This window comes from Armigeres subalbatus, chromosome 3 (assembly GCF_024139115.2).
Source record: "Armigeres subalbatus isolate Guangzhou_Male chromosome 3, GZ_Asu_2, whole genome shotgun sequence".
Classification (NCBI taxonomy): domain Eukaryota; kingdom Metazoa; phylum Arthropoda; class Insecta; order Diptera; family Culicidae; genus Armigeres; species Armigeres subalbatus.
In genome coordinates, this window is record NC_085141.1 from 293,581,332 (window position 1) to 293,593,480 (window position 12,149).

The window sequence follows — 12,149 nt, forward strand, 5'->3', positions numbered from 1 at the left end:
AAAGTATTGCCTTTCTCACCGAAGAATAGACTTCCGTGCAAATTTGTCGAAGTACCAAAACAAATGCTCACACGTCCAATTGTATAGAAATTAGCGAAAGCACAATCCAAAACATCATTCTTGCACCTTATCTCACACCCCAAACAGCTCTTTCTTGCAGTGGAGACGTCATCCATATATGGAGGAACTGGTGGGAACAATTTTTGGTGGGACAATATTTTTTGCATGGGAGTCGAACACGGCGCAAAATTTGCAATAACCCAGAAAATATTTTGACGTAAACTACGTCTAAGGGGAAGACTCAGATACAGGGTTTAAAACCGAAATTTCCAAATTCGAGACCGTCACGAAATTAGGATAGATTTCAAACGCTAATAGCGTCTCTATCTTTCGATGGATTTTCGACATTTGCTTATCAATCGATTCAGAAACTCTCCAGAAATTTGCCAATTATATTGATACTATTGATTATCAACGTTAAACTATTGAAAATGTTGTTTCTTTCCAAACCGGGTGAAAAATTCCATTCCGTTCATAAATCCCCAACACGGACATCAGATTGCAGTAAGGTACGGGCCTTTTGATCCACTGCTGCTTATTTTTCCCTGTGTATAAAAAGCCCCATGTTTCACGTGTGCGCGTCTCAAGATTTTCTTTGTGTATAAAAGAAGCAGTGCCTGCCGTGTGCGAGTCTCGCTACATCTCATTCCAGTTCGAGACAGCAACACGTACGGACGTGTTTTTTGCTCGCGCATTTTTTCGAAGTGTATTTTCTCGTTCGTTCGCTGTTTACGTTTTCGCTTGTCGCGTTGGCGTTATTTTCTCCCGGACCCGTCATGGGAGACTCGGTGGCCGATTCGGTCGCTGGAAAAGTGCCTAAGCGCTCTGCTCTTGGAGGCGCGGGTAACTCCTCCAAGCAGCTTTTGCAGAGCAACGTGTTCTCGCCGTTGCCGCTTGATGACGCCGGCAATCCGCCGAAAAAGAGGAAGAAGCAGCAATCGCAGCTGCCGCAGGTGCAACCGGAGCGGAAGGAGAAGTGCCCGCCCGTGTTTGTGAAGGGCGATCCGCCGGATTTACGCCCAAAAATTCGCCAGCTGATCGCTAAGGGGCTGAAATGTACTTTTCGGCTCTGCAGCGAGGGCGTGAAAGTGATGCCGGCCAACCGGGACCATCATCAATCCGTCGTGGAGTTCCTCGAGGTCCACAAGTATGAGTACTACACTCATGACCATCCCGGCACGAAGCCGCTCAAGGCTTTGCTGCGAGGACTTCACGACATGAAGGAGGAAGAGCTCCAAGCAGAGCTTGAAAGTTGCGGACTGAAGCCAGTAGCCGTCCACAAGATCGCTCGTCACGACAAGGCGAGGAAATATCGCGACCAGCTTTACCTGATCCATCTGGAGCACGGCTCCACTACCTGGAAGGACCTGAAGCTGGTTGGCGTTATAAATTACACCGTCGTTGACTGGGAGCGATATCGGCCAGTGCACCGCGATGTAACGCAATGCACCAACTGCTTCAATTTCGGGCACGGCACCAGGAACTGCCGCATGAAGCCGCGCTGCAACAAGTGTGGCGAACCCCATCCGACTGACGAGTGCGACAAAATGGAGGTGGCAGATCCCAAGTGCGCCAACTGTGGCGACAAACATCGGGCCACCACAAAGGGCTGCCCAAAGCGAGCCGAGTTCCTGGAAATCCGGAAGAAGGCTTCCACCAGGACCATGCCGAAGAAGAACCGTGTTCCTGTAATCAACGAGGTGAACTTTCCAGCCATCCCTGCTACCCGTCGTGTGATTCCAATACTCCCACCGCTACAGCCGCACAAGCGACTGGCAGCGGCAGCTGCATCGGTCCAAGCTCCAACATCGTCGGCACCATCCACCAGCGAATGGCCCCCGCTCCCTCCTCCTGGGTTCCGTCGGCAGTCGGAGAACGAAGCCGTCCCACCGGAGGAATCTGCCCCGCTGTACACTCCGGAGCAACTGATGCCGATCTTCGCGCAGCTCGCCACTCGACTGCGCGGCTTTTTTTTTTTTTTTTTTTTTACAAGGGAGAATGCATTTACACACTAACCCAGTACACGTGCATTGTAGTTGCCAAACTACCACACGGAAGTGTACTGGAGTGTCGGACTCGACCATACCGGTAATACCGACTTAACTCCCTTGGGCTCCACCATCGTTTCCCCCAGGAACTACCTCGCAGTACTACTTCTGGGGGGACGGCAGTACTAAGCGTACTCACTCATTATCGCTCACACAGGCACTCGTCCCACGCGAGACTGACTTGGGTGCTCGCACCCCATTCACTCCATTTGAGTCTTACTTGGATGCTCTCCCGGACGCTCCGCTGCCATGCCTCGAGGTGTCAATAGCGGTAACTGCCTGGGCCTACAGATATTGCGCTACGACACTCTGCCTCAGCACGAGCAGATCAATCACACCACTGCCGAAGCAGACCATACGCTACCCTGCCGAAGCAGGGACACTCCCCATGCACCACATGTGCACAACTGTAGGTGTGTGGGTACAACCCACTGCTACCCTGCCGCCGAAGCAGCTTCTCCAAAGACCATTCGCTCCATGTGACCCTTTTTCGGGTGCTCACTCTAACACTCCACTGCAATGCCTCGAGGTGTCGATGGGATACCTCGACTCCTGCCTCAGCATGTGCAGTCCATACTCAGACTTCTGCTGTGCTTTGAGGTGACAATAGCGGCGGAGACACGCTATGACACTCCTGCCTCAGCACAACCAGATCACTCACTCCCTGCCGAAGCAGCTCACGCGCTACCCTACCGAAGTAGGTACACTCCACAACTTATTCTAACACTCCACTGCCATGCCTCGAGGTGTCGATAGCGGTATGTGGGGACTAATCAACGATACTACGCTACGACACTCTTACCTTAGCATGTGCAGTCCATACTCAAACTTCTGCTGCGCTTCGAGGTGGCCATAGCGGCGGCGACTCGCTATGACACTCCTGCCTCAGCACAAACAGATCACTCACTCCCTGCCGAAGCAGCTCACGCACTACCCTACCGAAGTAGGGACACTCCACATGCCAGTTGGCACTCCCTCCCTGGGCTTGTGCTTTTGAAGCGGCACACAGTCGCTTTGATAGAGTCCGCTTACGGGCACTTGTGGTTTTGGGAGGGATTTTAGCAGAGCCCACTGCTAAATCCCACCACGCCCTAGGCAGTTCTCCCTGACTCGCAGACAGCTGGGGAGGGGTCGTCAAGCCCTTGGACATCATGCTGTTCCTGCTGTCCCTGCTGCCCCCTCGACTGCGCGGCTGCAAAACCCGATTCGACCAGGTCTTCACACTTGGCATGTTCATCATTGAAAATGGCTGCTAGGGTGGGCCTGGTCAACTGGAACGCTTGCTCGCTAAAGAGCAAAACAATCGAGCTGAAGGATTTCCTTGAGGAGAAGGAAATAGACGTGGCGTTCATCACCGAAACGCACCTAAAACCGGAGGTGAACATCAACATCCCGGACTTCCGCATCGTGCGACTCGACCGGCCGACCAGGGGAGGTGGTGTGGCCATCGCTCTTCGCTACAACATCAACTGTCGTCTGCTTCCAAGCTTCCAGCTCAGTGTCATCGAGGCCATCGGTATCGAAATCACCACTTCGGTCGGCACAATCGCGCTCATCGCGGCGTACTGTCCAACGCAAGCCAAAGCCGGCGATGGATCATCGGCTGCCCTTCGGAGGGACATCGTCAAGCTGACGCGGAGGCAAGGCCAGTATATCATTGCCGGCGCACAGTGGTTCCCCCATAGGTCATAAATCCAAAAACATTACTTTATCAAAATTCAACAAGTTATCCCTAAACTGCTACTTTATGGTATACTATATAAGATGCAATCGTCATTTTTATAGAATTTGAGCTAATATGCTCTGTATAAGGCTTCGAATTTAAGATAATCCAGTTAAATAAACTATACGTGAAAATGTTGGCATACCTCATGAAACTTATGTTTTACCCTTGAATTCCCTCTTGAAATATCCTCTGAGTAAATATTTACACTCTAATCTGTCATCTACATGCTATTTCAGCTGGGACCGTCCGCAACCAAGCAAATGGTCAACGAAAAACTCTACTGTGTTTGATGAACGGATTCACAATTTTCTTCTGAATTTCATTAGTTTTTAAATTTCAATAATTTTCCCCTTCAGATCCCCTCCAGAAACATTCTCTGAGTAAATATTTACACTATTATCTATCATCTAAAGGCTATTTCAGCTGCGACCAAGCAAATGGTAAACAAATAACTTTTCTATGTTTCTTCGACGGAAAAACAATTTTCTTCTAAATTTTGTTATCTTCATCCTCCAAGAAAGTATGTTTCCCCTTCAAATCCCCTCCAGAAACATCCTCTAAATAAATATTAACACTCTAATCTGACATCTAAAGGCTATTTCAGCTGCGACCGTTTGCGACCAAGCAAAAGGTAAACAAATAACTTTACTATGTTTCTTCGACGGAAACACAATTTTCTTCTAAATTTTGTTATCTTCATCCTTTACGAAAATATGTTTCCCCTTCAAATCCCCTCCAGAAATATCCTGTGAGTAAATATTTACACTCTAATCTGTCATCTAAAGGCTATTTTAGCTGCGACCGTTTGCGACCAAGCAAATGCTAAACAAATAGCTTCACTGTGTTTCTTTGATGGAAACACAATTTTTTACTCAATTTTATTATCTTTTGCATCCACTAAGAAAGTATGTTTCCCCTTCAAATCCCCTCCAGAAACATCCTCTGAGTAAATATTTACACTCCTATCTTTCATCTAAAGGCTATTTCAGCTGCAACCGTCCATGAGAAAGCTGAGGGTAAACAAATAGCAAAATTATGTTTGTTTAACAGATATAATATTTTCTGCTCAATTTAATCGTATACCGCTTCAATTTCTTTTTGAATATCCTTTAAGTGTATTCATATTTCTGGCTGCTGCCTAAATGGCATTTCAGCTACCACAGTCTGCGACTGAGCTTGAAAATAAATAAACGATGGTAAAAACTTACCAAAATTGATGAACACGAGTATTGTCAACTTTATGAGACTGAAAAGTTTATTTTTATTATTTTAAAAGTTTATTATATTATTTATATTATTAGCTATCTGTGTGCAGATGATTAAATAGTATATCGTGGATTACGAATAATTTATTAAGAAAATTATTTTGAGCTTCTATGACAAGTGAATAATTTATGTGAAAATATATTATATTTAACTTTAAATTGATATATTAAACCTTTTTGCCTTTCTCATATACTAAGTATACGTAAAGGCTATACATGTGTTCCAAAAACGAACTGTTATAGGGTGCCCGGAGACCCATAGTATTAGATACCATGTATGTGCGCAAAAAAACTCACTTATTTTGTAGGCATTTATACTTCTAGACCAACATTTGGAAAGGGCGTAACAACCATTATTGATTCCTTCTGATTCTTCGTCTACATATTTAGCAATATATGTGGACAAAGAATCAGAAGGAATAAATTTTGGCTGTTACGCCAAATGTTGATCTATACTTAACCGATTTGTTCGGAAAAAGTTGCATTCGACGTGGAATCATATCCTTTTGTTTTCTAATAAAAATTGGCCAGATCGCACAATGGGTCTAAAAGTTATGGCAAAAATACTATTTTTTCATACGCACTAGAAAGGTATTAACACCGCTAGGTGGATTAATCAGGTTTATTTTCGTTTACTGCTTTCACAATAATAAGCATCTTCCCGACCACACATCTTCCTCAAGAATATAAATTGAACGTTGTTTGTTGGATTTTTGCATATACTACTAAAATTGGCTCCGTAAAGTATGATAATGACTGAGCCTACCAAATAATTAAAAAATAGGCTGTTTAACCCGAAAAATACTAAAAGTACACTATTTTACCGAATAATTTCCGTAATTTATATTTATGACCGCCCTTCTATGGAAATGGAACCACTGTGCGGCGACTTGAATGCCAAACATCAAGCCTGGGGCAACAGTCGCGGCAATCGAAACGGCACCATCTGGAGCAACGACATGGAGGAAGGCCACTACACGATCCTGAGCCCGGATTCCCCCACTCGGCTGAGTCGGTCCGGTGCCCACGCAACGCTCGACCTCTACGTAACAAACCTGAATGACCACGTCTCGCAGCCGGTTGTATACCAGGAGCTCAGTTCGGATCACTATACGGTGGTGGCGGAACTGGGCTCCTCGGTCAATCGGCACCAGCAGTTACGGCGGAACTACCACCGAGTGAACTGGCAGCGTTTCCAGCAGTGCGTCGATAACACCGTCGACTACGAGGTGCGTCCGGAGACGCCGGAAAGTATCGACCGCCAGCTGTGCGCTATCGAGGAGGCGATCACGGCGGCCCGAGAGCAACACGTACCGACGGCTCGGCAGGTAAGCAACTCCTTAAACATCGATACACTCACCAAAGATTTGATTCGATTGCGGAATGTCACTCGCAGGCAGTTTCAGCGTACTGAACTGCCTGAGCTTAAGGCACGCTGCAATCGAATCACAAAAATGATCAAGGCCAGAATGGTGGACCTCAACAATAACGACTTCTCGAATAAGATCCGCACTCTCCCAGATTATGCTAAGCCGTTCTGGAAAATGACCAAAATTCTAAAATCCAAGCCTCGGCCCATTCCACCTTTGATCCCACTAGACAATAATGGCTCTAAGGATCGCTTGATAACTCCTGCAGAGAAGGTCGCTGAAATAGGTCGTCACTTCGTCAGCTCACACAATCTTGGGCAGAACATCGTCAGTCCACACGAAGCAGCCGTCAACGAGCATGCTAACAACATCCATTTGATTCCCAACGACTTCTCGGAGGAGTTGGAGATCTCAGCTGACGAATTGACGGCCTATATCAAATCGTCGAAGAACATGAAGGCCCCAGGCTTCGACAGCATCCTGAATCTCGAGCTCAAACACATGAGTGCTCCGTTCTTTGAGCACCTCTCGCTGATCTTTAATCAGTGTCTCCGGCTTAGCTACTTCCCATCGTCCTGGAAGTCAGCGAAAGTCATCCCCATCCGGAAGCCTGGGAAGGATCCTTCCTCCCCAAAAGTTATCGACCCATCAGCCTTCTCTCAGGGTTATCCAAGCTATTCGAAAAAGCTATTCATCATCGGTTACTTGAGTCTGCCGAAAATCTCAACATCTTGCTCGAGGAACAGTTTGGTTTCCGACGCGGTCGGTCAACTGTACACCAACTGACCCGAGTTACCAACGTCCTCAGACGGAACAAGTTTGTCTCGAAAACATCCGCCATGGCCTTACTCGATGTCGAGAAGGCATTTTGCAATGTATGGCATGATGGCCTGGTGTACAAACTACAACGCTATAATCTTCCCAGCTACCTGGTGAAAATCATCAACAATTACCTGTCGGCAAGGACATTCCGGGTCTCAATCAGCGGAGCGAGTTCCAATGCGCACAACATCGTCGCAGGCGTTCCCCAGGGCAGTATCCTCGGCCCCTGCTTTTCAATCTGTTCACCTCCGACATGCCAGAACCTCCAGAAGGCGGCATTCTGTCTCTGTTCGCAGATGACACATCCATCGTCTACAACGGTAGAGTGATCAGAGCGCTAGTGGCAAAACTCCAACGAGGCCTGGATGCCCTGACAGAGTACCTCACCAGCTGGAAGATCTGTATCAACGCGGCGAAGACCCAGGTCATCATTTTCCCCACTCCAAATCCCTAAACTTGTTCCGCCTGGGGACTGTAAAATCATCCTCAATGGCACGACCGTGGAATGGGCCAATGAGGCCGGCTACCTTGGCTTGACCCTCGACAGCAAGCTTATTTTCAGGCAACAGGTTGACAAAACGGTGACAAAGTGTAACGTCTTGTTGAAACTACTGTACCCTTTGATCAACCGCCGGTCGTCATTGTCCCTGAAAAATAAGCTTGCTGTCTACAAGCAAATCATCCTCCCTGCGGCATGCCGGTCTGGGAGAGCTGCGCTAAATCCCACCACCTCAAACTTCAACGTGTACAAAACAAATTCCTGATGATGATCCTGAACACCTCCCAGGACAAGAACATCCGAGGTCCACCGTCTGGCCGGAATAAAAACCTTACATGAACGCTTTGGTGAGTGTAAAGAAAAGTTTAGGGTCCGTTGCTTGCATTCGGATCAGGCTCCAATTAGGGCGCTAGTTCCAATCTAGGTTATCAAATTTCTTATTGTAAATATTAGTGTACATAGTAGTTAGGTTATCAAATTTAAAAAAAAACACACCAGCGCCTCCTAAAGGCCGTCATATTAACAGTATATCATATAAACACTTAAATAACAATGTAAACATAAAAATTTAAAATTGAAGTTGGAGGGCCAAGCCGGCCGAGCACTGTACATGTAAAAAATAATTGTAGAACAGAAAATGAAACAATAAAGAAGAATTTTACTACTACTACTACGTGTGCGCGTCATTTTCATTCTAGATGTCACGGCGAGCGGACCAGGGCGTCCAGAAGCGGTCCCAGTGCCAACGGCTGTCTCAGCGGTGTGGTGGTGCGGATAATGAAATTTTTTCGGTCGGTGGTGGTGGCGGTCGTGGAAGCAGCAGCACATCATTTTCATCCGTGTCCCATCTTCGGCGGATCTGGCAATCGACGGCGTTCGTTGAGCCGAATCATCGGATGGCGGTCGCGCACCCCAGTGGCTGCTGATAAGGCACATAAGTGGCAATTAATCGGTTCTTTTCAGGACCATCATTATATTTGGGAGGAAGGTTAAGTTGAAATAATTTTCCTAAAGTGCAACCGTTAGGAACTGGAAAATTCTTCGGTGAAATTTTCTAGCGTAATTCAGAGTTATATGATTTTAGTGATTGAGAATGTTGATATTAGACGAACTTTCTTCATAGAACAAAGTATAATTGTTTGGCATCGGTAGCGGAATCATAGCATTAGTGCCGGTCCGAGCATAGGCTGTCATCGGAAGATTGCTACAGCAATTTATTCACTAATGTGGCGTTTGCAACGATTTGGATGTTGTCGGCACAACATGAAATTTTCCCGCGAGACTCTAATTTTTTATTTTTCCTGTTGATGATTGAAAAGGAAATCGGTTCCGAGATGAACTTTATTCAAAGCGCAACGCTAACGTCGGTAGTTGAATCCCAAGTAAGTATCGGAAGGAGAGCATGCAAACAATTGATTTGCATTATGACTGAAGAAAATTGTATGGCGTCAGTATTGATGTTTGCTACAGATTTTTTGACGTAAACTTCGTCTAAGGGGAATACTCAGATACAGGGTTTAAAACGGAAATTTCCAAATTCGAGACTGTCACAAAAATTAGGATAGATTTCAAACGCTAATAGCGTCTTTATCTTTCGATGGATTTTCGACATTTGCTTATCAATCGATTCGGAAACCCTTCAGCAGTTTGCCAATTCTATTGATACTATAGATTATCATTAATGCCTAATTTTTTTTCTTACAACAAATATGATTTTGAAAAAGTATCACCGGCGCGTTCTTACTCGAAATCTACATGCTGATACAGTTACATCAAACAACTGAAAACCGAAATACGCCACTCCAAAATTACGAGGTGACAATGTTAGAAAAAGACAAAAGATAGGAAAAATAACACGGTGTGTAGTGCCTCCCCGAGTCACCTTGAGGGAAGATCCTTTAATTACGGAACGCAAAAATTAGGCATTTTCAACCCTCCCTCCCCCCTATGTCACACTTTTGTATGAAGCATATAAAAATTATGTATGGGTTGTCACACTTCGCCCAACCCCCCTCACCCCTCTAAGCGTTCCGTAATTTGTGGACGCTCCCTTTCATTGATGGTAGCCGACCGTTAGTACTTCATATCAAATATCATATCATATCATAGCATATCAAAGAATATTGTGACCAAATTTCATAAAATTTGGTCAACAAAAACCCCCCTGACAATAATAGAACAAAACCTGCCAAAGCCGTCATTCCCCCTATTTCAGACAAGAAAATTTAATCTGAGCGCTGCTAATGTTGATGACGACGACCACGGTCTGCTCTCCGCGACATCTCGAACGAAATGGCTCGCGCGCGCGGGAGAGCTGCTTTCTTGTAATCAATAAAGTTGAACCTGTAGTCACGCCCCTTTGGGGGGTGTGTGACGGTTACACAATATTTGCTGTCATACCGGAGAACAAAGAGGCGGGACTAATGAGCCATCTTTATTGATTATAAGAAAACTGCTCTCCCGCGCGTGCGTGGCATTTCAGCACCTAAAAGCTCATGGATGAGTTGAATCATCGTATGTTTTCTGTATGTATGTAGAATCACGAGCGCGCGTCAAACGGAGAAGCTGCAAAAATGTTTTCGCATTGATGTCTATCTACCAAAGTTATAAGTCTTTCTCTGAATCGTGCTCTCGTGATTCTACTACCGACGGAAAACAATCTGCTGTTCTCCATGTAAGGAGCGGCTGACCATCGTACGAGTGCCAGCGAGGAAGTCTAAGCGAAACTGTGCACCATGGTCCACCGGAAATAAGGAGGAATGTTCCTCCGAAAATTTAGGGGGTTTGGTGACAGGCCCGCAAACCAGCCAAAAAAAAACTTACGTAACGAATATTCAACAAGAGAGTACGGACCGGAACCATCGGCGAAAACCACTGTAACGAAAAGGGACTAGCGATTGGAAACTCGGTTCGTGGAACTGCAAATCTCTCAACTTCATCGGGAGCACACGCATACTCGCCGATGTGCTCAAGGACCGTGGATTCGGCATCGTAGCGCTGCAGGAGGTTTGTTGGAAGGGATCAATGGTGCGAAAGTTTAGAGGTAATCATACCATCTACCAGAGCTGCGGCAACACACACGAGCTGGGAACAGATTTCATAGTGATGGGTGATATGCAAAGGCGTGTGACCGGGTGGTGGCCAATCAACGAGAGAATATGCTGGTTGAGGATCAAAGGCCGGTTCTTCAACTTCAGCATAATCAACGTCCAAAGCCCACATTCCGGAAGCACTGATGATGATAAGGACGCGTCAGATCTGTTTAGTGTCCCACCTAACACCAGGACTTGGGCTTGTACGCTTTGAGCGGTACACGGTGGCTTTGGCAAAACTTGTTTGCGGATACATGTAGCTTTTTATAGAAGTTCAACAGAGCTCACTGTCAAACCCCACCACATCCTAGGCTGGCACGGCACCACAACTCGCAGTTGGCCTTGGGAAAGTCGTCAAGCCCTTGGACATAGTCTCTGCTTCCCCCGCATAAATCATGCAACGATGCAAATCGTCAGTCTAATCATGAACGATTATCTGGCCATGGGCCTGGTGGGATTTGAATCGTGCATAAGATTTGAGGATTTGAGATTTCCCAACACTGACTGGTCTCTAATCATCTAAGCTCTGAAAAAACTAGCATAAAAAGTGCTACGGTACTAAAGCTATATATTATAGTGTTTTTACATATATGTACATCCTCATCCTTTTGAAGTCAGCATCAACAAATATTAGTAAATTCGCCTATTTGACGTGCACAATATTTATTCTATTTAAAAAATAAGCAACATTAGATTACCACTTTAGACAACATATCAAAAGACACTTCACATTTCTCCCATAATTTAGTTTCAATAAATTCACAGAATGAGATGGTAATAATGTTGACAGGATTATCAACCTGTCCTGGAGAAAACATGCTTCTACTATGACCAATCAATTTGATAAATTGGAAATATGAGACGGAATTGATTATAATTGATTGCACGAACACTTTATCCTATTTGATAGAAAACACCTCATATTGTTCAACTTGACGGACAAACTCACCAATAATTCAACGCAACGATAATTGCGGATTTCACGACAATCACAAAACAAATTGATTGATCTTTACCACCAAAAGAATAAATTTCGACAATCCAGCAAAAGTTGATGGTACAATTTGGCAAGCAAAAATGATTACATTTGCCAAATTGTGGCGCATGTCCTGTGAAGTCCTTTCGATCCCATCGTTGATGACAGCATGCGAAAGTTTGTTTTGATAACAGAATGTACTGCACGTGATTGCCGGCAAGGGTAGCAACAAGTGACACCCGCCACGTGTTCGCATCCATCATCGACACCATGCATGTCCTGCGCAATGCC

General features: G+C 45.6%; 1 protein-coding gene across 1 annotated transcript in view; it reads right to left on the reverse strand.

The window, feature by feature from the left end:
• LOC134224852 (cyclic nucleotide-gated cation channel beta-3) overlaps positions 1-11,961 on the reverse strand; it is a 67,466-nt gene extending 55,505 nt beyond the window's left edge. The window contains exon 1 of the mRNA XM_062704489.1: positions 11,832-11,961. The gene's annotated coding sequence lies outside the window, so the exon portion shown is untranslated. The remainder of the gene's footprint in view (positions 1-11,831) is intronic.
• Positions 11,962-12,149: the final 188 nt, after the last annotated feature.